Source organism: Sebastes fasciatus, chromosome 12 (assembly GCF_043250625.1).
Source record: "Sebastes fasciatus isolate fSebFas1 chromosome 12, fSebFas1.pri, whole genome shotgun sequence".
NCBI classification, from domain to species: domain Eukaryota; kingdom Metazoa; phylum Chordata; class Actinopteri; order Perciformes; family Sebastidae; genus Sebastes; species Sebastes fasciatus.
Window position 1 is genome coordinate 35,208,513 of NC_133806.1, and position 26,167 is coordinate 35,234,679.

Genomic DNA, 26,167 nt, shown 5'->3' on the forward strand with positions numbered 1-26,167 from the left:
TAAAGAAGCTGGATACTGGTTACCATTGTGCTTTATGTTTTACTGGCTGTGGAGATCTGGTTCACCACTGCACCCTGTATACAGCTGCTAAATGGCCATCTCTGTATGTCCACAGACTTTCACATTGGTTGGCTCTTGTATATAAATCGCTCCTTGGACTGTTTCCTTCGTATCTGTGTACGTACATGTGCACAAACCAAAATCAATATGGCCTGCTCTCTCACATTATTCTACAGATGTTGGTCCCAGAGGTTAGAAAGGAGCTAGGCTAAACAGCTTTTAAATACGCTGCTCCTTCTTCCTGGAATAATGGACAGAAGGACCTGGAACAGTCAGAGCTGATTACTACTGTACGGGGGAATTTAAGTCCATTTTAAAGGATGGAGAAAGTGGCACTATAGGTCGATGGGATTGCTCTTGATTTTCTCACTGAATGGTTTTGAGATTGACCTGTTTGTGTGTTATAGCAAACATTTTTGTGTTGCATACGATCTGGATGTCATGTTCGTTCACTCGTGGTGTGTGACGGTTGTATTTGTCTGCTTGTGTTGTTTGTTTTTATTGTTGTAACAGTGTCTGTGCTGCCCTCTTGGCCAGGTCACTCTTGGAGAAGAGATTTTAATCTCAATGCATTTTTTACCTGCTTAAATAAAGGATATATATATAATAATAATAATAATAATAATCCTTACATCTTCAATAGGTGCTCACGAACCGATGTTGTCGGTGCTCGGGCCCTAATAATAATAATAATAATAATAAACATTACAGTTTCAATAGGTCCTCGTGGACCGACGTCAGGGTAAATCAGGGTTGGCACTCCTGGTGATGCACCTGAAGCTGTTTGGTAACTGGCACAAAATCCAGAAACTTTTAAAAATGATTAGTTTAGACCAGTGGGGCACTGGTCTGGACTCCGGTATTTGAGAAGTGAAGCTAATGCTGAAGAGCCTTAAACCTGCATTATTTCTACAAGCCAGCAGGGGGTGACTCCTCTGGTTCTATAGAAGTCTATGAGAAAATGAGCCTACTTCTCTCTTGATTTATTACCTCAGTAAACATTGTAAACATGAGTTTATGGTCTCAATCACTAGTTTCAAGTCTTCTTCAATACAGCATGATGTTCATTTAGTAAATGATGGTCCCATTTAGAGTCAGATAGACCATAAAGCAGGGGGTGCTTCAGGGCGGGGCTACCTTGTGATGTGTCTTATTCAGCATTTAGTTGTGCTGAGCTTCATCCTCTCGTCTCACTTCTGTTTGCCAAGACCAAGATGGCGACGACCAAAATGCCTAACTCAAGGTTTCTAAACAGTAGTCCACAAACCAATGGGTGACGTCATGTTGACTACGTCCACTTCTTACACAGTCTATGGTTTAGACCCCTCCACTTTTACCATGTTTTTACTGTGTCAAAAATCAGTGCATCGTCTATCCACTCAGCTGTCAGTGCTTCATTATCAGATCCATTCCGCTTGCTTATTGAGAGAAAACCCAAATCAATGAAATTTCATACCACGTTTTCACTGGTACCTTACACCAAGATTCTCACATAGCACACGTACACATACACACGAGTGTGCCCCTAATGTTAGTGGGTTTAGTGAAGACTGAGGGAAACTCTGGGTTTTCAGTTCCAGAAAGAGAGACAACCTAAACTCTGGGTCAGTTCTCTTCCACAAACCCTGAGTTCTCTCTGTCTCCTCCCTGTTACAGACCCAGACACGCTGTATCAGTTCCTATCAATTTCACTGTCTGTTGTTGCTGTGAACCGCGCGGCTCGCGGTAAAAATAGGCTATTGATGATGTTGATTCAATTCAATTCAATTCAATTTATTTTTGTATAGCGTCAAATCACAACAGAAGTTATGATAATGATATTGAGGATGTTGTTGATGTTGATTAAGATATTCATGATGATGATATTGATGAGGTCGTTATTATTATTAATGATGATGATGAAAAAAAAAAAAAAAAAAATCTGCTGAGGCTGAAAACACCATATTGACATGCCGGGTGCGAAAGCATGACAGGCCTAGTGAGAGTAACGAACGAGGGAGGGGCATAGCGAAGAGTCAGTTACCTGAAGTCCCACATCTTGCTATTTACAAGGACTTATTATACACAAAACAGCCCTCTAGAAAATGGAACAGGGATTTAGCGTCACTTAGATCACTTTGACCAAACCCACAAACCAGCAGAGTTTGTGTTCAGTTTGCTTCTGAGTCTGCTTCGGAAGCTCAGCTTACCAAATACAGAGAAGTCCCAGTGATTTTCCTGACAACACACACACACACACACAGGGAGACATATTCACATTCCAGGTCTAAAATCATGCGCCGTTCTCTGTGGCTGTGATACAGGGGAAATCACCCTCTTTCAGAGTGCAGCCTCGATGTGGAGCTTTTAGTGTTTTGTTGGTCAGACGTGAAAACAGTGGAGGTGAATGCAGGTACGGCAGCATTGACGCGGAGAGCTTTTAATCTCCATTAAGGCTGCATAATGCTACATTTCAGATCTGATTTGATTTGACGTCTCTCGCCTCGGCCCTAATGACCCTCCCACGCAGGAGTGCTGACATGACTCCCTACCAAGCCCACAGCAGCAGCTCGTAAAAGCTGGAATGGCTTTCTATTAAACCACACTGGATTTACTCTGAGGAATGTTACAAACCTGTGGCTGCAGTATGAAATATGTTTTTAGGAAAGAGAAATGTGTGATAAATATATGACAAAAAAATCAAAACAAAAAAGGGAAAAAAGTGAGGTGAAGGAATGAATACACCAGTAAATGAATCAGTGAATATACACTGTATGTGGTAAATGAGTAAATGCTGCATGAATCAGGTGCTGTATACTGTAAGTAATAAATGGTGTGTGAATGAGTAAATAAATAAGTTGATAAAAACAATGGATAAGTAATCAGAAATAAATAAATTAATGGTGCTGATGATTTATAGCAAATGGTGCATGAATGAGCAATGGATGCTATGGATGCACTACAGTTCCAGCTGAATATATGACCCAGGAACACCAGAGAGCAACCTGCTGGTTTGAAGTGTAAGGATGTTGTGCAGATCGAGCCCATGCGATGCATTCTACCCTCACACTGACTACAGTGCTTGTTAACAATCACAACCAGAGATTTGGTACACAGCAAAACACAAGATTGTCTCTGTGATGCCAGCCAGCCTGAGAGGAGGAGGAGGAGAAGATGGAAAGAGGTCCTTGTCCTGAGGAGAATAAACACAATGACTACATCTGAGGAAGCAATATTGCTATGATAAACAGGAGTTAGGATAAAGAAAACATGCTTCTGCCTCACCTCACCCTGCTGTTCAGACACACAAGATGAAGTAGAGAGAGAGACAGAGAGAGAGAAAAAAATGTACACCAAAATGAAAATAAAATGTATTCATGTTTTGAAGATTTCTTTTTTTTTAACAAGTGTGTTTATTTAGTTTTCCATATAACTCCTCCAGTAATTCAACAAACAAACAATTGTACAAACAAACCAGTAAACAAGTAAGGTGCACTAAAGAACATCCACATCAAGGCGCTACCTAATTCTACTATGTTTTGACAGAGCAATACATACATCACTAAGTACAAAAGAGATAAAAATGACCTATGTAAACACAAGGAAATCAATAAAACAAAAATATAACACATAAATTATATCAGCAGAAATTCAAGGCAATCAGGCTTCTGCACCCCCCCCCCCCCCCCTAGAAACTCCATGAAGGTAGAGAATTGTCCCTTAATTGTCAGTGTAAGTTTTTCAAGGGCAAGAGAGAGTAATAAACCCTCGAGCCACATCTATAGGCTTGGTCTGTTAACTGATTTCCAAAGCTTGGCTATGGTATGCTTTTCTTGTAGTAAACAAAAGACAGTCATTTTCTGATCTGCATTGCTCAGTTTACAATTAGCAGAAAAAAATCCAAGGATACATAGTTTAGGACACACCGTCAACCTCACACCTGTAACATATGAAAGAATATCCAGAAAGCTTGGATAATTGGGCAGTTCCATAGGCAATGAAATAGTGTGCCCTTTGTTCCACATTTACTACACAAATCGGGAATATAGGGATTACATTTATTTAACAGGATTGGTGTTATATACAGTCTCATTATCCATTTATATTGTAGAAGTTTAAAACAAGTATTTATGGATTGTGTTTGAGCATTTAGGCAGACCTGTTGCCAGTCCTCGACTGTAATCTCATCGTTTAGGTCCTCACACCACGCAAGTCTTTTATTTTCTGAGGAGACCTCGGAGCTATCCATCACTATTTCATAAAAGTGAGAAATCTGTCCTCTCATGGAGTTTTGGTTCACTGCTATCTTTTCAAAGGAGGTGAGAGTAGGTAAGATAGAGAGTTTTGTGTTTTAGATATGTAGCTACTAATCTGCAGGAATTCAAAGAAGTGTTTCAAATGAATGTCATATTTTTGTCTCAAATCTTCAAAAGCCCAGATTTTGAAGCCCATATCTCTCGTTCCAGGTGTGAAGCCACTGTTACCCCAGATTGGTGTAAATTGGTACAATACACCCCGATATTTATGTACCCCAAGCCATACCTGTATTGTATTGTTAACAAATGGATTATGTGTAAATTTCTTTAGTTCTTTTAGTTTAGCAGAGTACAGATATTAATTAAGTGGTAGATGAGATGTAGTACACTGTTCAATGCTCATCCAGGACCTTGGTGGTACTAATGAAAACCAACAGGAGGCTGTTGAAAGTTGGGCTGCCCAATCATACCACTGAAGGTTAGGAAGTTTTAATCCACCTCTTTCATAGGTAGGTAAGGCAGGGATAGGCGAAGCATAGATCGCCTGTTGTTCCAAATAAAATTACAAAACATGTGTTTCAGTCTTGTGAAGAAATGAGTAGGAAAACTCAAGCCCAGGACACACCAGAAACTTTAGGAGCGGGTGGCGGCTGCGTTACCTGTTTTCTTTATTTCGGCGTCCGTGTTAACAGGTTAGAGCAGCCACACGTGCCCCCAGCTGCGTCTCTTCTAGAGAATAGAGGTGTCCCCTATTTTTGACGCGTGCCGCGTTTTTCACAGAAACAATAGACAGTGAAGGTGATCTACACGTCAGTTTGTACATGTTAACGATGAGATCTCCATGCATGCCAAAGTTAGTCTCGGAGTTCCACAGGGTTCTGTATTTGGACCAATTCTATTTACCTTATATATGCTTCCCTTAGGCAATGTTATTAGAAAACACTTCATAAACTTTCATTGTTATGCAGATGATACCCAATTATATGCCAGAAGAAACCAACCAGGCATGCTTAACTTCAAGCATGCCTTAAGGACATAAAAACCTGGATGACCTGCAATTTCCTGATGTTAAACTCAGACAAAACTGAAGTTATTGTTCTTGGCCCTGAACACCTCCAAAACAAATTATCTAATGATATAGTTACTTTAGATGGCATTGCCCTGGCCTCCAGCACCACCGTAAGGAATCTGGGAGTTATCTTCGATCAGGATATGTCCTTTAACTCTCACATAAAACAAACCTCAAGGACTGCCTTCTTTCATCTATGTAACATTGTGAAGATCAGACACATCCTCCATGCCTTTGTTACATATAGACTAGGTTACTGCAACTCCTTATTATCAGGCTGCTCCAATAAGTCTCTTAAGACTCTCCAGTTGATCCAGAATGCTGCAGCACGTGTACTGATAGGAACTAGAAAAAGACATCATATTACTCCTGTATTAGCTTTTCTGCACTGGCTGCCTGTAAAAAAAGTAGAATGGGAACCAGAGCCTTCAGCTATCAAGCTCCTCTTCAGTGGAACCAGCTCCCAGTTTCAGTCCGGGAGGCAGACACCTTCTCTACATTTAAGAGTAGGCTAAAGACTTTCCTATTTGATAACGCTTATAGTTAGGGCTGTCTTTGACCAGCCCCTAGTTAAGCTGCTATAGGCCTAGACTGCCGGGGGACTTCCTATGACACACTGAGCTCCTCTCTCCTTCTGTATATATTCATGTCTCATTCATTGTTACCAACTTTCTTTCTTGCCCGGAGTCCTTGTGATTTCTCGTCTCGCAGGTAACCATGGAGTGGGGTCACACCTGGAGCAGGGGTACACCTGGAGCGGGTTTACACCTGGATTGTGGTTGCATCTGCAAGCTGCCTGCTTGACACCAACTGCTACCATCATTAATTAATTCCGTCTGTACGAGGGACTACCAAGGCTAAGCGAAAAAGTGGCAGCCTGGAGAATGAGACTTCTCGGTCACTGCCAAAGACATCAAGAACTCCCAGCAAGCATGCTGATGCTGCGGGAACCAACGCACGGGCATCGATCACAGGGACGTCCCACACCAACATACATGGACGTACTGAGGAGAGATGCTGGCGAGCTAGCCAGATGTATGGAGGACTGAGATAGCTGGAAGCTCCGCTGGAAAGCCCGTCTGAGGGCGACCCAATGATATCAATTTCGATAGTTGTATTATCACTCTTTCCATCCACCACTATTGGTTTTGTGTTATTAGTCCTACTTTTAGTAGTTATTACAGCTGCTGGGCTATTATTGTGGCTGCTTCTCTCTCTCTCTCTCTCTCTCTCTATCTATCCCCCCAGTCGGTCTCGGCAGATGGCCTCCCACCCTGAGCCCGGTTCTGCTCCAGGTTTCTTCCCAGTAATCAGGGAGTTTTTCCTGGCCACAGCGCGCTTGGTGGATCTTGTTGGGTTTCTAAACTATGGTGTACGGTCATAGACCTGCTCTATATATAAAGCGTCTCGAGATAACTTCTGTTGTGATTTGACACTATACAAAAATAAATTGAATTGAATTTGGATTCATTAACTCATCTAACTTATCGAAAAAATTATAGAAGTTTCATTAGTTGCTGGGCATTTTGATAAATATAGGTCTCAATTTCATTTATTGATCTCTCATTTTGAAGTGCTTTTATACGCCATGCCATTAGTTTCCCTGCCTTTTCTCCCTGATCATAATATGTTTGTTTCAGTCTAATTAGCCCAGCTAAAGCTTCATTGGTGGATAGTTCGTTATATTTTGCTCTTAGAATTGCTAGTTTTTCTTGAGTCTCTTTGTTATTATTTATATTTATTTCATATTCAAGCTCCTTTATATCTCTTTCAAGCTCTATCATCTGCATGTATTGTTTATTTGATCTGTTTCTGGTGTAGCCCACCATTTGGCCTCTAATGTCAGCTTTAAAGGCCTCCCATGTTACTGAGGTAGATGTTTCGGTTGTATTCAACTGAAAGTAAAGTTCAATATTAGATCCAACATATTTCAGAAAGTTAGGGTTTTGTATCCAATGTGGCTTCAGACGCCATACAACCTGCCTTTTAAAAGCAGCTGTAGTTGAATAATTAAGTAAAGTTAAGGCATGATCTGAAATGAGAATACTTTTAAATATACATCCACTAACATTAGAAATAATCATTCTGGAAATAAGGAGAATAGTCTATACGAGAGTATGTGTTATAGCTAGCAGAGTGACAAGAGTATTCTCTTTTTGTGTTGTTTTTTCCTCCAAATGTCACATAGATTTAGTTCAAGCATAAACTGCTGTATAATTTGCCTACATCTAGGATGAAATACATCTGTACCTAAAGAACGATCAAGTTTTGGATCAAGGGTGCTATTGAAATCTCCCCCAATTATTATGTCACCATGTATGACAACAACAAAAACAAATTATTCTAGAAGTTTAAGTCATCAGTGTTGGGACCATATAAATTCACCAAAATGAAGTCTTGGTTTAGCCAGGAACCTTGAATAATGATAAATCTGCCTGTAGGGTCTAAAATGTTTTTCTGTATACGAAGTGGAACAGATTTATGCAACTCCTCTGGAATGTGAGGAGAAAGAAGATGCAATCACCTGACCGGGCCATCTCTTCATTAAACCATCAATTTCACATGAAAGCAAGTGTGTTTCTTGAATGAATACAAGTTATGGTGGAAATTGCTTAAATGGTAAATGGATGGACTTGCATTTATATAGCGCTTTTCTAGTCTTCCGACCACTCAAAGCTCTTTACACTACATGTCATTATTCACCCATTCACACAGTGATGGCAGAGGCTGCTAAGGTGCCAACTTTGCCCATCAGGATCTAATCTAAATACTCATTCACACAACGATGGCTATGCCTTTGGGAGCAATTTGGGGTTAAGTGTCTTGCTCAAGGATACATCGACATGTTACCCGGAGCAGCCGGGGATTGAACCACCGACCTTCCGATTGATGGACAACCTGCTCTACCCTCTGAGCCACAGCCGCCCCAAAGTCTGGTTATTACTTGTGTCGATTTAACTAATTTCCTAAGACCTCTAACATTCCAAGAAAGTAGCCCAAGTTGGGAATTCCTACTCATTTCAGAAAGCACATAGCTTCTATAGTAAAGCCCTGTTGATGGAGTTTTGCCTCATTTGTGTGAACATGCACCTTGTAACTTGCAGAACAGAACAACATTATTATACACATATCCTATATCCTAACAACAAAAGAACTTACCAAATCCTTCCTACCTGTGAATAAACCCTCACAGTTATCCCCCCCCCCCCAATGACAAGAGCTTGGTTATACCTACTGATCCTTCAAAAGGAGCAGAGAAAACATCTAACTAATGATGCACAAGAGAAAAACAAAACTAGTCATGTGCTCGACAACCAAGGTTACTGTAGCGCAGTCACCATACCATCTACATCAGTATCAGAGTAGAATATGTAGTTAAATACTTGTTGGATCTTGTCAAAAATAAAACTACTCTTGTGAAGTTACCTTAAGTAAACTTAAATAAACTTACAGGCCAGGGTTGATTCTCTTAACTGTCTCTCCTTAACAAATACACTTCCAGCGGGTTACTATGTTAGAGTGAAACATTGATGGACTGTTTCACAGTCTGTTAACTAACGTTATTGTTACCCGACTTTCTGCTGGCGAACTCGCCGGATGAAATCCTCCACCTCTGCGGGGGTATGGAGAAGGTGTCGACTGCCCCGATGAAAAATCCTCATTTGAGCCGGAAAAATTAGTCCAAAGTCTAGGATTAATTCCCGAAGCTGCCGCTTCACACCGTCATAAAGTTTCCGCTGTTTCTGTACCTCCGCTGACAGGTCTGGGAAAAACATGATGTGGTTGTTCCGATACATCACATACACCCGTTTGGCGAGCTGCTCTCATCACCCGCACCTTGTCTTGATAGTTAAGGAACTTCATGATGAGAATTCGGGGGGGTGCGTTCGGTGCTTGCCGGCTCGGTAGTCTGTGGGCTCGTTCAATGATGACGCGACTCGGAAACGTGTCCGGTCCCAAAACTTCAGGTAGCCAGTTTTGAAGAAATGCCGCCGCATCTCCGTTCTCTGTCTTCTCAGGCAGGACAGTTAGCCTCAGGTTGGATCTTTGCTCTCTATTCTCCAGATTGTTTAGTTTCAGAGTAAGCACCTGCACTTTGTTTTGAAGAGCAGTTTCCCTGCTAGAGAGCAGAGAAATGTCAGCTTCAGCTTTGCGGGTCTCAGCGGAAGTTAGCCTCTCAGAGAAGACACCAATTGCTTCTTTTATCTCTTTATTAGACAAGACAACTTCACATCGCCATCTAGCGAGGGCCGGTCCATGCTAACGTCGTCTTCCTCGTCAACTCGGTCCATTTTTTCGGCCTGTTTTTTTGTCTGTTCGCCATTTTTACTTCACAAAGTGTTTAAGTAACAATCCTGAAGCATTAAAAGTTAACTGGGTGATTCAGGTAGATGCCATAACCGGAACTGTTTTGTAGATTTCTAAAAGGCCTCTGACTGTATTTGGCACTAAGGGCTATTGTATTGATTATTAGAGAAAACCTATGTTAAAACAATGTATTTGAATAACAACTATGCAATTAAAATTGGAAACGAAAGACTTCACACAGTACCGTGGAGTTAAACTAGGCTGCAATATGAGCCCAACCCTATTCAACATATATATATAAATACATTTGCAGAAAACTAAATTTTTTATTATTACATCTACTTTACATATTTTATTTACTTTACTATGTGTGTTTTACCTGTTATATGTTTTATCTGCCTCGTCTTGTCAAGTATTTGTTTTAAAGCACTGACCAGAAGTGGCAACTGTGAATCTCGTTGTATTTAATACAATGACAATAAAGCCTTCTATTCTATTCTATTCAACTGCAGAAATCCACAGCCCCTGGTGTGACTCTGCAGGGCACAGAAGTGAAATGTTTGATGTTTGCTGATGACCTGGTTGTCCTGTCTCCCTCCAGAGAAGACTTACAGCAGAGCTTCAGTTCAGTCAAACATGGACACTAACCGTAAATGTGGAAAAGACGGGAAGGGAAGGGTTTAAATCTGAAATACTGCCAAATAGGCGCGTTTGCTTTTCACTTTGCATCGTCTTATTTGTTAACTCTCTCTCGTCCCGTGTGTGTGAAATCTGACTCCTGCTACTCTGAACTGAGACTCCGTATGGAGTAGATGCATTCACTGTCAGTTTGAAATGTCCGTCGTCCGACTTTGTATTGATAACACAGCGCTGATACGGAAAATTAAAGTGGCAGTAGGCAGTATATTTTTGGCATCATTGGGCAAAAATTCCATACTAACCTTTCAGCATATTGTAATTCAAGTGTTCTGAGAGAAAACTAGACTTCTGCTCCTCCTCATGGCTCTGTTTTCAGGCTTTAGAACATCTAGCCCGTGACGGGAGACTTTCACCAATCACAGGTCATTTCATTGAGAAAGCGTTCCTATTGGCTGTGCTCTGGTTATGTGACCAGAACTTGGCGTTCCTGGCGGCCGCATCACAAACTTTCTCATTTTACAGCTAAACCGTGCACTACAAGATGATTCTGAGAACATTTGAGGAGAGAAATAGTCATTAATGTAACAGAATATTGATACATATTTGATCAGCGCTGCCTAGTTTGACCGTTTGATCGGAGTTGGCGAGTGATTGACAGTCGGCTCTCATAGACGGCAGATGGACAGCAGACCTCAGATCAGCTCTTACTGCTTGTTTTCCTCCGGTCTGTGAAATCCTGCAGATGCCGTTAGGAGCACCGGAGGACACAGAGGAACATGATTACCTGTTTCATGTACTACTGTCACGATATAGCGACCGTTTTAAAAAAATAACTTTTTTGAATCATATTTGCTCCAATCTACCTACTGCTGCTTTAATTAAATGTTTTTTATTTCTGTAAAAAAAAAAGCAAAACTACGGTGGGTACGTAATGTAATCGGTGTGTGCCCCACCCCCGTGAGATGTTGCGCTCCAGACCGGAAGCAGCTCTGCTCTCTGATTCTACGTTCTGTTCTGACTGTTTAGTCATAGCAACTAAAGGAACCAAAACGTAGACGACGCGAGTGCCTGCCTTTCACCAGCTAACTTCAAGCTATCAAGCTACTGAAGAGTTAGCACCAAGCTAACCAAAGACGACCTCTTTGACTTGGAACCACAACTTCAACACATGGAATTACAAACCCTGTTCTTCCATGGTAACGTACTGGGCTTACCTTAGCATTAGCAATCGCACATGGCTGAGCAAGACTGTTCAACTTTGATTTCTAGAATGTACTGGTATTGATTTGGTTGAATGTTATTCATTGAGTTTGACTGTGTTGATTTATCTGTATTTCATATCTGGGTAGGTGGCTTTGCCACATTCTGATGTGTTTAGTTTATGCTTCACATAGACAAGGTCTTGCATGCAAACTAACCATCTTTTCTAACCCACTGCATTATCTAACACACATTAAGATCACATACAGAAACTGTGAATTAGTTAAACATAAACATACAGCTTCAGATAATCTTAACCCCCACATCACCCGCCCTCCCCCCTCTCTGTCCTTCTTGAGCACATGTGCTCAGAAGAACAAAGAGGTCACGTGATGACATGCTGGCGGCCATCTTTGATTCCGCCATCTTTGTAGTTTTACAGCGCCCGCCATTTTGTTTGTAGGCCATACAGACATTTTGAGACAAGAACCCATCTTGTTCCCCCCCCCTCTCTCTCTCTCACACACACACACACACACACACACACACACACACTTTGTTTGGTTTGTTTAGTTTAGTTATTTAGTTAGATTAATATTGTGTTTTGAACCTTTATTATCTTGTAAATAAATGTTTGTGGAATATACACGCTGGTCTCTTTAATGTTGCACAAGAGTGAATAATGCCAACCTCTGCTATGTCAAGAACTCCGATATCCTTCAACCTTTACTATCTATTTTGGTTATAGTTATTAATTTAATTATTAATCAACGTTCCAAATTGATAGTTTAGCATATATAATGAGACTATATTAACGTTTTGGTCATTGGTCACTGATTCCAGGGTGGTGCCCCGTTTATTATTGATGTTTATTGATAATCTTTATTAATATTAATAATTTTATTATTATTTATTTATTAATTTGCTAATAACCAAAACCTATTAAGTAGAATCCCTACACCATGTAGGGGTTCTACTTTGGTAGGTTTGGTATATTCCACAATCATTTATTTACAAGATAATAAAGGTTCAAAACACAATATTAATCTAACTAAATAACTAAATTAAACAAACCAAACACTGTGTGGGTGTGTGTGTGTGAGAGAGAGAGAGGGGGGGGAAACAAGATGGGTTCTTGTCTCAAAATGTCTGTATGGCCTACAAACAAAATGGCGGGCACTGTAAAACTACAAAGATGGCTGAATCAAAGATGGCGGAATCAAAGATGGCGGAATCAAAGATGGCGGAATCAAAGATGGCCATCATGACCTCTTTGTTCTTCTGAGAAGAAGGACAGAGAGGGGGGGGGGGGGGGGGGGGGTGATGTGGGGTTAAGATTATCTGAAGCTGTATGTTTATGTTTAACTAATTCACAGTTTCTGTATGTGATCTTTATGTGTGTTAGATATGCAGTGGGTTAGAAAAGATGGTTAGTTGCATGCAAGACCTTGTCTATGTGAAGCATAAACTAAACACATCAGATGTGGCGAAGCCAGTTACCCAAAAATCAAATACAGATAAATCACCACAGTCAAACTCAATGAATAACATTAAACCAAATCAATACAAGTACTTTCTAGAAATCAAAGTTGGACAGTCTTGCTCAGCCCTGTGCGATTGCTAATGCTAAGGCCCAGTACGTTACCAATCCATGGAAGAACCGGTTTTGTGATTCCATGTGTTGAAGTTGTGGTTCCAAGTCAAAGAGGTCATCTTTGCTGTTAGTTTGGTGCTAACTTCTTTGCTTGATAGCTTGAAGTTAGCTGGTGAAAAGGGCAGAGCACTCGCGTCGTCTGCCGTTTGGTTCCTTGGTTGCAATGGCTGTTTCCTAACAGGCCATAGATCAGAACCAGAACTGTTTTGCAAGTTCTGGACTTGAGAGCCGTTCACCTCAACCAGGTCAGCCTGGGTTGAGGAGATGAAGAGCAGAGAGAGCGCAGCAGCTCACCTCTCACACGTCAGGAGAGATGAGCAGATGAGAAGAAAGAGAAGGAACAAAGGACATTCCTCTGGTTTTGTTCTGTGTGATTTTCACACCTCTGGGTGAAATGTTACTGTAGCCAATGAGGACTGAGCTGAGTCCTGTGGTCAAGGAGAGCATACCTCCAGGATTCTGGGAGACAGTTCACTGTGTCTACCACCCGAAATGGCAGGTCCCTACAACCACATCTCATGAGCAAATTGTTAAAGTTTAATTTCATTAACTCACAATGTCAAGGCAGCGGGGGAACTTACTTTTAAAGTGGAACCAGCTTACGACGTTTTACAAGTGATACTTACTGACTCTAAGGATCACTTTAGGGTCTAATGGTGGCAGTCAAAGATAGTTCAGGGGGTCACCAAAATCATCAACAGTATTATCCTCTGAGGGGTGAAGTCTGAACTGAAAAGGAAGGTCAGGGGATCTCCAACTCATGAGGAATCATCCTTTGGAGAGCATCCACAAAATATTTCATGGCAATCTGGCCAGCTGAGATAGCTTTTCCTGGATCAAAGTGTTGGACAACTGACCAACTAACAAAATTTGCCATCCTTCAATGCTGTCGCTGGCACGGGAAACACTTTTGGAGAAAGTGCTAAATACATCTCATCTACTTATTTATCTTTTGACATAAAAATGACCACACAACCTCAGCATCAGCTTTTCATACCCTAACTCTCTATTTGCCTTATGCCTGTATGTTCTGTGTAATCCAACATGGTTTGTGCATACTGTATATACACAAGTGCTGTGTAGTGTTTAATGTAATCAGACAAAGAGTGGCAGCTTGCTGTGGTTCCCAGCAGTAAGAGCCGTACATTTATGTGCAAATGCATTGTATTTGCCAATATGAATTCCCCCAGTGATTTTATTCATTGAAAATCGAATCCTCTGAGGTTTGTCACGGCTGTTGTCAGTGCCTACTGTCTGAGTTATTCATAGGCCCTTTAGAAAGCTTGGCACTATCAAAAAACAGTTTGTTCATAACTCACAGCAACATCAAATGCCTGGTCACCGTCACCCTCTCCTCTCTGTCTCTCTCTGCTATCTTTGGTTCTCTCACAATGCTGGCTGAAGCTTAAGGGGCTGTCGATAAGCAACCACGTAGAGCAATTAATGCAAATGGTTTAACCTTTCATTTCAGCTTCCTTGAGAAATCATTGTGAGTTCATAACCCAGGTCATCAATAATGACTCAGCTCATGAGCCATTTCAGAAAGGTTAATAAGTATAGCCCTCTTTTCCCGGCACTCCCTTGAAATCCTGAGCCCATCTGATCCCTGCCCTGCACTCCAGTGAATGCCTTCCTCCGTCTACATCTATTTATTTGTGTTTTCATTAAATTCACTCTTATGAGTCTGCGGTCGCTTGTACAAATTGATCGATCTGGTGAGACACTCGGTAGATAGTGTCTGACTGGATCAAATACATTCCTTTTAATGAGGCTACAGGGGACCAAATAGGATGACTGGCAATCAGTGATGTCCTCTAGCTTGTGCTTTGCATTGACTGTAATTCTTTACCTGTGATCTCCTCTGCATATGTAACATATGCCTCTTGCATGTTACATTAGATACATATTGCAGCTTTAATAAATTGTTACTCTTGTTATTATTTATATTTTTAGTAATTTCGCCTTTATTTGATAATTGTTAGGTGTACATATTTGTGTTATTTTCATATTTTTATGCAGTTATTTTGTATTTAGAATTTAATACTACGGTATCCATGGTAACGATGGAGCTATAAAAGCTCATCACTGGGGGAACAAGTCAGACCGGGCTTGTATCTCCCAGGTGAGTGTGTGTGTGTAAACTTTAATCTGTAAATATTAATATATAGTCTATGTATAGTGCATAATCTAGAGACCAGGTGAAATTATGTCTCGAAGTGCTTGTTAGCTAAATAAATATATGTTGAATCGACATCGGAGCTGTCTGTGGTTCGTTGGAGTGAACCGTTAACCGTTGGTCTACAATCAAACACAACGCAGAGACTGTTGGCTGCCACCGCTATCAGCGGTAAAATACTAAGTTAACGGGGCCGTCATGAACTGTTTATAGAGGAAGTAAACAGAAGAAGAGAACCCCCCGTTACATATGGTGCTGTGATCCCGGGACACTTTCAGCGAAGTTGTTAACCAAGAGAGCTGCTACTCCAACGGATCAACGGAGACTGATATCCGACTGTTCAGCTGAGTTATTCTGGTTGTACACAACAAGTGTAAGGTAGCGTGTAACTCGCTAACGTTTTTTAATGTAACTAAGAAGCCATATTTCTGATTAATTACGCTAAGGGGATACATTTATTTACTTGTTTGTACCTTCCGTGATCCTTGTGAGCTATGTTTTCTAAAAATGCGATCCCCAAACGGGAGAAATGAGCCAGACGCACATCCAGCGCTCCGTCAGTGTTGATGTGATGCGTCCCACATGCAGTGACGTCACGCTGGAGAGAGAGGGAAGGGTGTCTGCAGGGCTTACAGCAGAAACTGACAACAATGTAAATAATAGGCCCAGAGAAAGTTGTGCATTTGAGGATGTATAATGTCAGAGTGGTTACAATGTAAACCCTGGTCATGTGAATGATACAATGGGGCAGAACCCTTATAAAGAGAGTCAAAGTACTGCACATGGGGAACAACTGTCTCAGATAATTCTGCAACTAGGGCAGCAAATTGGGGCAACTATTGCTTCTCAGTTGATTGCTAATGGCTCCATTCAGCAAGTGAAAAGCTCCACTCATGACAAAGCCCCCAAAACTCCCTCTCCTGGGTTCAGTAATGACACAACCAGTTCCAATGCACTTGATCTGTCCAAAGTGAATCTTATAGTAAAATCCAACATCAAAGAGCCTCCTACATTTAGAGGAGATCACACTGACAGATGCACAGTGTATGAGTGGATAGATCAAATCAAATCAAATCAAATCAATTTATTTTTGTATAGCGTCAAATCACAACAGAAGTTATCTCAAGACGCTTTATATATAGAGCAGGTCTATGACCGTACACCATAGTTTAGAGACCCAACAGGATCCACCAAGCGCACTGTGGCCAGGAAAAACTCCCCGATTACTGGGAAGAAACCTGGAGCAGAACCGGGCGCAGGGCGGGCGGCCATCTGCCGAGACCGGCTGGGGGGATAGATAGATAGAGTGAGAGAGTGAGAGAGAGAGAGAGAGAGAGAGAGAGATAGAGAGAGAGAGATATAGAAGCAGCCACAATAGCAGTCTAGCAGCTGTAATAGCTAATACAAGTAGGGCTGATAACACAAAACCAATAGTGGTGGATGGAAAGAGTGATAATACAACTATCGGAAAGCCAGCACTGTCGCAGCATCTGTCCTCAGTACGTCCATGTGTGTTGGTGTGGGACGTCCCTGCGATCGATGCCCGTGCATTGGTTCCTGCAGCATCAGCATGCTTGCTGGGAGCTCTTGATGTCTTTGGCAGTGATTGAGAAGTGTTATTCTCCAGGCTGCCACATTGTCACTAGGTGTTGGAAATCCCTCGTTAGCATTGGTAGTCCCTCGTACAGACGTAGTTAATTAGGGATGGTAGCAGTTGGTGTCAAGCAGGCACCGACGCGGCAGCAGATGCAGCCACAATACCGGAGACCACCAAGATCCAGGTGAAACCCTGCCCATGCTCCAGGTATAACCTCGCTCCCGGTGTGATCCCGCTCCAGGTATGACCTCACTCCAGGTGTGACCCCGCTCCACGGTTAGCTGCGAGACAAGGAGGCACAAGGACTCCCAGGAAGGAATGAAGTTAGTAACAACATGGACATGGGACATGAGTATATACAGAAGGAGAGGGGAGCTCAGTGTGTCATAGGAAGTTCCTTATGACAGTGTGTCATAGGAAGTCCCCCGGCAGTCTATGCCTATAGCAGCTTAAGTATAAGCGTTATCAAAGAGGAAAGTCTTTAGCCTACTCTTAAATGTAGAGACGGTGTCTGCCTCCCGGACTGAAACTGGGAGCTGGTTCCAGAGAAGAGGAGCTTGATAGCTGAAGGCTCTGGCTCCCATTCTACTTTTGGAGACTCTAGGAACCTCAAGTAACCCTGCATTCTGTGAGCGCAGTGCTCTAGTGGGGTAGTAGGGTACTATGAGCTCTTTAAGATATGATGGGGCCTGACCGTTTAGCGCTTTGTAGGTGAGGAGGACGATTTTAAAATCTATTCTGGATTTTACAGGCAGCCAGTGCAGAGAAGCTAATACAGGCGTAATATGATCTCTTTTTCTAGTTCTAGTCAGTACACGTGCTGCAGCATTCTGGATCAACTGGAGAGTCTTAAGAGACTTATTGGAGCAGCCTGATAATAAGGAATTGCAGTAATCGAGTCTAGAGGTAACAAATGCATGGACTAATTTTTCTGCATCATTTTGACACAGGATGTGCCTGATCTTCGCAATGTTACGTAGATGAAAGAAGGCAGTCCGTGAGGTTTGTTTTATGTGAGAGTTAAAGGACATATCCTGGTCGAAGACAACTCCCAGATTCCTTACGGTGGTGCTGGAGGCCAGGGCAATGCCATCTAAAGTAACTATATCATTAGATAATTTGTTTCGGAGGTGCTCAGGGCCAAGTACAATAACTTCAGTTTTGTCTGAGTTTAACATCAGGAAATTGCAGGTCATCCAGGTTTTTATGTCCTTAAGGCATGCTTGAAGTTTAGTTAACTGGTTTGTTTCGTCTGGCTTGATTGATAGATATAATTGGGTATCATCTGCATAACAATGAAAGTTTATGGAGTGTTTTATAATAACATTGCCTAAGGGAAGCATATATAAGGTAAATAGAATTGGTCCAAGTACAGAACCCTGTGGAATAGATGTCATGATAGCCTATCTATGCAAGAGACATGTCGAAACAAAGCAATGTTTTGGGGAAATAATGGAAAGACTTGCAGGAAAAGCAAAGGAAATAGTCAAAGTATCTGTGAGAAACAGTCCTTACAACCTTTAGAATAACCCAGACGCAATGTTCGATATTCTCAAACAGCACTTTGGTGAAGCCATCTCCTCATCAACTCCCCTATTTGACTTTTACGCCACTTTGCCCAGCACTGGTGAGAGTGCATTTGACTATTGGCTCCGGCTTAATAAAACTATGGAGCATGTTCTTGACTGTCTACATCGGAGGAGTCGCTCAGTTGATGAACATGGACTTGAAGTAGCGATGCAGTTAATCCGTCATTGCCCTGATGAGCACCTAGCCACATTCTTCAGAAGCAAGCCTGTGGAAAAATGGTCTGTGGAGGAGGTGCAGGACATGCTTGAAAGCCGCCAGTGAGAGCTCAGAATTGCAAGTAAAAGAGAAAACACAATCCCACAGCATTGCATGTCACAGCCAGAATATACTGTGAATAATCAGTCCATTGTGGAGGCAAGGCCTAGCCCTCAATGTGTTAACCCCAGCAACCCTCTTGTCTCACAGCCAGTCCCTCTATCTAGTAGACCTGATGCCACATCACTGTCTCACTTGATAAACATGCTCTCCAAGCTCCTCCATGACCAACAGGCTCAGAGCAACAGACCCAATCCTCCCTCAAACTCTCCACTGCAGTACCCCAGGCCCCACAACATGTGCCATGTATGTGACAGCAGAGGTCACAGCACAAAAACACACTGTGTTTGTGGCCGCCTGTGCTTCTCATGCTATTCGAGAGACCACAGCATCAAAGATTGCCCCAGACGCCAGCACACTATCAGTGCCTCTCCCACTCCTGCACATGCCAGCCCTACTCAGACGGAAAACCAGCCAGTCCAAATTCAGAGGGGGAGAGTGTGGGCACTGATTTTGCCCCCAGCAGTTCAGATGCAGATGATCTTCAGTCAGTATATAGTTACTTTTGTGAACAAGAAGGAGATGACAAAGTAATATTTCAAAGAACACAGCATTTAATGGACAGTAACAGTCTTTTCTATACAACAGTTGAGACAGGAGGCAGACAGTTTTGTAGGCTTTTAGACAGTGGCTCCATGGCCTGCACTATAAATGAGGAGACAGAGCGCATTCTCCTTGAGTGTGGTGGGTCAGACATCTCCAATACTAGAGACACAGGTGCAATTGTTGTGGGCTGTGGAGGGGTTAAATTGAAACCTAAGTGCGTCCATGACTTGAAAATGACTGTGTATGGCATTCAGATGGTGGTTCCTGTACTTGTGATACCTGGCCAAGTTGATTCTTTCATCATAGGTACTAATGTCATAAAAACACCTTTTGCACTGCATGCAAAATGACAAGGCTTACTGGAAACTTCTGAATGAACCCGACACTGGAAATGTGGGAGAAAGTGACAAGTTTCTGGGGCTGATGGCAAATCTTGAGCGTTGGAGAGGCCCCCATATTCCTGACAAGATAGGCACAGTGAAGCTAAAGAAGTCTGTAACACTGCAGCCTCGCACAGAGCACATACTATGGGGCAAAATCCCTATGCGGTCCGACTTCTCCATTGGCAATGCAGTCATCGTGGAACCTCCAACATCAAGAACCCTCAACCGAAATGTGATAGTTGGCAGAGTTGTGGCACCTCTTTGGGGTGACGGCTGGGTCCCAGTCGAGGTCCTGAACCCCTTGGATGAGCCACTTACCTTACGGCATAACTCAAAGTTGGCAGATGTGTCCCCCTGTATCGCACTGGAAGACCTTGATCTGTCAACTTGTGCAGGTGACATTCCTCAGGAGACCCAACAGGAAGTCAATGGTGACATCAGAATGAACCATCAATCTGTGGAGGACATTGGTCCAGTGCTCCAGGAGCTTGAAGAGGCTGTGCTGGATCTCAACTCCTGTGAAGTGAATGAGTCATGGAAAGCTAAGGTCAACGCTCTGGTAGCCAAGTACAATGGATTATTCTCCAGGAATAAGCTTGACTGTGGAGAAGCAAAGGATTTTGTTCATCGTATCCATCTCAAGGATGAGCGGCCCTTCTGTCTCCCCTACAGAAGAGTCTCTACAGCAGACTACCACAAGCTCAAGGTGGTTCTTGATGAGATGGAGGAAAAGGGTATCATCAGGAAGTCCTGCAGTGAGTGGGCGTCTCCCCTGGTGTTAGTCTGGAAGAAGAATGGAGACCTTCGACTGTGCACGAATTTTAGGGAGCTAAACAGACGTACCCTCAAGGATGCTTTCCCTCTGCCCCACCAGTCAGATGCCCTGGCTGCTCTTGGAGGTAATGCTTTCTTTAGCTCCATTGACTTGACCTCTGGCTTCTACAATGTCCCCCTACATGAAGATGACAAAAGGTTCACCGCGTGCACAACCCCTGTTGGCCTCTATGAGTATAACAGATTGCCACAGGGGCTCTGCAACAGTCCAGGTTCCTTCATGAGGCTCATGACATCCATCTTTGGTGACCAAAACAACACTAGTCTCCTTTGCTACCTTGATGACCTCATTGTCTTTGCACCAACTGAGGAGCTAGCCCTTGACAGACTCAAAATGGTGTTCAGTCGCCTGCAGAACCATGGGCTCAAACTTGCTCTAAAGAAATGTCACCTTTAGAGACGGAAACTCAAGTTCCTGGGCCATATAATCACTGAGAGTGGTATGTCTACAGACTCAGAGAAGGTTGAGGTCATAGCTAACCTAACAGGGAAAGACCTCATGATGGAGGATGGATGTACTCCCTCTCCTCGGAAACTGAGATCAGTGCTGGGCATGTTGAACTACTACAACCACTTCATTGAAGGCTTCTCCACCCTAGCGAGACCACTATACAAACTGACATCTGAGCCTAAGTCCAAGCCTCGTTCCCAGCGCCCAAAATGGCATGAGCTGTCTCCTGCTGACTGGACTACAGAATGCCAAGAAGCCCTCCAGTCTCTGAAACAGGCTCTCTTGGACACTGTAGTGTTGGCTCACCCAGATTTCAACAAGCCCTTCATTCTGTCAGTAGATGCTTCCAGCTATGGTCTGGGTGCATGTCTGAGCCAAGTAGCAGAGGGTGAAGAGAAAGTGAGACCCGTAGCCTTTGCCAGTAAGTCCTTGAACCAAGCTCAGTCCAGATATCCTGCACACCGCCTTGAGTTCCTGGCTTTGGAGTGGGCTGTCTGCCACAACTTCAGTCATTGGTTGAAAGGAAAACCGTTGGACTGATAATAACTCATTCACCTATATCCTCACCAAGCCTAAACTGGATGCTAGTGAGCAGCGATGGGTGTCCAAATTGGCCCCTTTTGATTTCAATATCAAATATGTCCCAGGCGTGAAGAATAACATCCCTGATCGCCTTAGCAGAATCCCTTTCATTAAGGGCAGTGTCACCAGGCGAATTATCCAAGAGCCCTACCAGTCTCTTGTCAACGAGGCAAAGGAGTTTCAGCCGGATGATGTCCAGGATGCATTCCACCTGACTGTGAACACTCTGGTCCTGTCCTCAGAGCATGAGACACCAAAGGAAAAATCTGGTAATATCACCACCAACACTGTTGCAGCCCTCCTCTCTGCGCATAGTGTATGGGAGCCCTGTTCACCTGACCGACTATAGAGGCAGTTGGCAATGTCTACTCCCTGCATTCTCAGAGAACACTCCCAGCCCTCTCGCATGCAGAGCTCCAACGGAAGCAGGAAGAAGACACCACCATATCCAGAGCCATGTATTATGTTAAGCGAAAGCGGTGCCCGTCCAGGCGTGAGAGGAGCCATGAGAATGCTCAGGTCCTGAGACTGCTGAGGCAATGGGAAAAGCTGAAGTCAGTAAACGGTCTTCTGTACAGAGTAACCAAAGACCTGTCCTCAGGCCATAAGGTCCACCAGCTTGTTGTCCCAACAGAACTGAGACCAGTAGTGCTCAAGGGCATCCATGATGATGCAGGGCATCAAGGCCAGAATCACACCCTTCAGTTGGCACGTCAACGGTTCTACTGGATTGGCCAAGAGCAGCAAGTGAAGGAGTATGTGGCAAAGTGTAAACGGTGCATCGTGAGCAAATCTCCAGAACCTGAAGCCAGGGCCCTTCTTGAGTCCATCCAAACTTATGCTCCACTTGAGTTGGTGTGCATAGAGTTTTGGAGTGCTGAGACCTCGAACAACAGCTTCGTAGATGTCTTTGTGGTTACAGATCATTTCACACGCCTTGCTCATGCATTCCCCTGTGCGAACCAAACAGAATGATTTCTTTTGTGTGTATGGTTTCCCAGAGAGGATCCATTCAGACCGTGGGTCCAACTTTGAGTCTCAGTTCATTCACAACCTTCTTGACATAGCCCACATTCACAAATCCCGCACCACAGCCTATCATCCTGCTGGAAACAGAAGTGTGGAACGCTTCAACCGCACTCTTGGCAGTATGCTACGTGCTTTGCCCCCTCGTGAAAAGAACAAGTGGCCTCAGATGATCAACAACCTGACATTCTCATACAATTGTACCAGCCATGAGACAACAGGTTATGCCCCCTTCTATCTCATGTTCGGAAGCATTCCCCGTTTGCCAGTGGATGTCATGTTTGAGTCTGCTTTGAGAGATGAGAGAGTGGTCGACTATAATGCCTATGTCACCAAGCTGAAGCAAGACCTGAGGGAGTCAATGGAAGCTGCCCAACAACACGCAACGAGACAGCAATCACGTCAAAAACAGCAGTTTGACAAAAAGGTCAAAAGTTGTCCTCTGTCTGTGGGCGACTGCGTACTCCTGGCAAATAAGACTGAACGAGGGAAAAAGAAACTTGCTGACCGATGGGAATCTGACCCCTATGAGGTCATTTGGAAGGATCTCAAGCTCCCTGTGTACCGCATAAAGAAAATCGGCGGTGATGAGGAGAAAGTGGTTCACAGAAATCTCATCATTCTTGCCAACTTTCTGCCTCTGGATATGGAATAAGAGGATGTGGAGGATGTTGTGTCCTCTGGTGGATCTTCTGATGGCCAAGTACCTCCAAGTAATATTCTGCAACCAGGAGATGTAGAATCTCGCACAAGGGAATGGATCTTGCAAAATGGTGACATGGCATCTACGGATACACTGAGAGCAGTTTCAAACCCAGATGGAGGAGTTGAAGTGGATGATGAGAATATTCTGAGTAAGGAGAGAGATAACAGAGACTCTAATAACTCAAACTCTTGTGAGCCCAGCCAAGCTGAGAGAGAAAATGATTCTCCTGCTCTTAAAGCAATGACACCAGAATCTGTTGACCCTCAAACATGTCATAACCCTGTAGGCTCTGAGGCCCAAGCTGAACCAAGTGGCTTCCAAACCAGAGCTGGTCACATGGTGAAGGCAGTTGATAGATTTATGAGTGGCCTCAACATGAGTATTGAGTCCTTCTTTCAATGAAAATATGAACCTAAGGTCAAAGTAGAAATGTGTAATCCCTGAAAAAAAGGGTTTTGAATCAAATTCAGTGTTTGAATCTATGTTATTACTAGAAGTGTTTTTACATTATCAAAGGTGCATTTGAGGATGTAGAAATGTGTATACGGGCACATTATATCAATGTGGAGTAGAGTTACCTGGCCAGTTTCACTTACTCTTCTATATATTATTTTTATGTGATGCTTGAATTTAGTGGGGGTGAGATGTAACATATGCCTCTTGCATGTTACATTAGATACATATTGCAGCTTTAATAAATTGTTACTCTTGTTACTATTTATATTTTTAGTAATTTCACCTTTATTTGATAATCGTTAGGTGTACATATTTGTGTTATTTTCATATTTTTATGCAGTTATTTTGTATTTAGAATTTAATACTACGGTATCCATGGTAACGATGGAGCTATAAAAGCTCATCACTGGGGGAACAATTCAGACCGGGCTTGTATCTCCCAGGTGAGTGTGTGTGTGTAAACTTTAATCTGTAAATATTAAAGGTCACCTATTATGCAAAATGCACTTTTCCATGTCTTTTAAACATCAATATCTGTTCCCAGTGTGTCTATAGGTCACCATAGTATCATAAAAGACCATCCTCTCTCTTTTTCTCCTGCTCCGTTTGTCCGGAAATGGGTGTCGAAAATCACTTCGCAGAATTTCCTTCTCTTCTGACGTCATTAGAGAATTGCAAGCCATGGGTTGGTGGAACCAGAGAACGCGCACCTAGCTGACCCCGCCCCACAGCGCGTCACTGTCCCTCCTCCTCAACCGAACTTGAGCAAAGTAGCTCGTTAGTCTGCAAGAACCAGCAGAACATGAATGTACTCCCATCATCTAAATATAACATGTTCTTTCACAAAGGCTTTATGTAATTACACTGTTTCAACAGGTGATATTTATATATTATATATATTTGATGTCATGCATGTAGAAGAGTAGGCTACAGGTAGTAAATAGTGACTGTAAGCAACACAACACGTTTCTGTTTCACAATCAAACTTTATTTGAGTTGACAGATGACAATATTAATTATTCACAGCATTTTTAATCATCCCACCTGTTAGTTAGTTATGTTGACCAGGTACAGGAGAAAGTCTTTCAGCTCTGGTAAACTACGGTAAGCTAAGCTCCGGTGGCCTGTAGTCATGGTAACACAGAGACAGCTCCTACTGTAAATAATATACCATTACTCTGATCTTCCATACATTTATCAGGTGTCTTTTACCAGAAATAATGAACTGACTACTGTTTCACATCTTCTATTTTCCACCCTGATGGTCGCTGTGTTTACACACCGTCTCATAGCGGTAGCATGTAGCTAACCCGTTAGCATGTAGCTACATGCTAACGGGTTAGCTCTGTATCTCCAAACAGAACTATCTGCTCTCAGCTGTCTGCTCTCCTCTGGGATGATTCTGTCAGTCATTTCTCACAGATGGATCTGTAAAGACAGACGTAAAACAGAGTGTATGTTTACGGTTTACAGAGTTGATGCATAAGGTAAACACTGAGCTAACTAACAGAGCTATAAATAGCATTTTTTACCTGAGAGAAACCGTCAGGAAAACCTGGAATCTGAACCGCAGATGTTCATCATTTGTTGCCGATTTCTGATCAGACTCCTCCGGTAACGTGCGCTGGGTGAAGTTTCTGGTTTATAAACTTTAAAGTGGTTTTATAAACCCTTCCTAGCTGCTTCCCTTTACCTGCAGAGCTACAGGTAGCTCTCTCCCTCTCTGTGAGGGGAGGGCGAGAGACTGCTGTGTTGTTGAGGACGTTTGATTGACAGAAAACGCTGACCAATCAGAGCAGAGTGGGAGGAGACAGGCTCTGAATCAGCTTCTGTCAACAGAGTCTCTGAGCTGGTATATTCAGACTGACAGTATGAGAAGAATAATTTTTTTTTTGAACATTGCAGCATGTAAACATGTTCTAGTGCAACATTAAAATACATCTATGAACCTGGAAATGAGCATAATATGAGACCTTTAATGTATAGTCTATGTATAGTGTATAATCTAGAGACCGGGCTTGTATCTCCCAGGTGAACGTGTGTCCCGAAGTGCTTGTAAGTGAAGTGCTTGAAAGTGAAGTGCTTGTAAGCAAATAAATATATGTTGAATCGACAACAGTGTCCCCAACAGAGGGGACACTGTTGTGTCCCCTCTGTTGGCTGCCACCGCTATCAGCGGTAAAATACTAAGTTAACGTCATGAACTGTTTATAAAGGAAGTAAACAGAGGAAGAACCCCCCGTTACACTGACTGAGATCAGAGAACAACTATGGACCTTTATGACCAAACCAACCCAGGATGTAAGGAGCCCCAAGAACTAAAGTCCCTCCTTCCATCCA

The 26,167-nt window shown here is 42.8% G+C and overlaps 2 long non-coding RNA genes across 2 annotated transcripts in view; one reads left to right on the plus strand and one right to left on the minus strand.

Annotated features, from left to right (window-relative positions):
* The window catches only part of LOC141779814 (uncharacterized), a 266,802-nt gene extending 240,976 nt beyond the window's left edge, over positions 1–25,826 (minus strand). The window contains exons 1-2 of the long non-coding RNA XR_012596443.1: positions 25,360–25,826; positions 25,110–25,255 (exon numbers count right to left, since the gene is read on the minus strand). This is a non-coding gene — a long non-coding RNA (uncharacterized LOC141779814). The remainder of the gene's footprint in view (positions 1–25,109; positions 25,256–25,359) is intronic.
* Positions 17,059–26,167, plus strand: part of LOC141779815 (uncharacterized) — a 648,874-nt gene continuing 639,765 nt past the window's right edge. The window contains exon 1 of the long non-coding RNA XR_012596445.1: positions 17,059–17,122. This is a non-coding gene — a long non-coding RNA (uncharacterized LOC141779815). The remainder of the gene's footprint in view (positions 17,123–26,167) is intronic.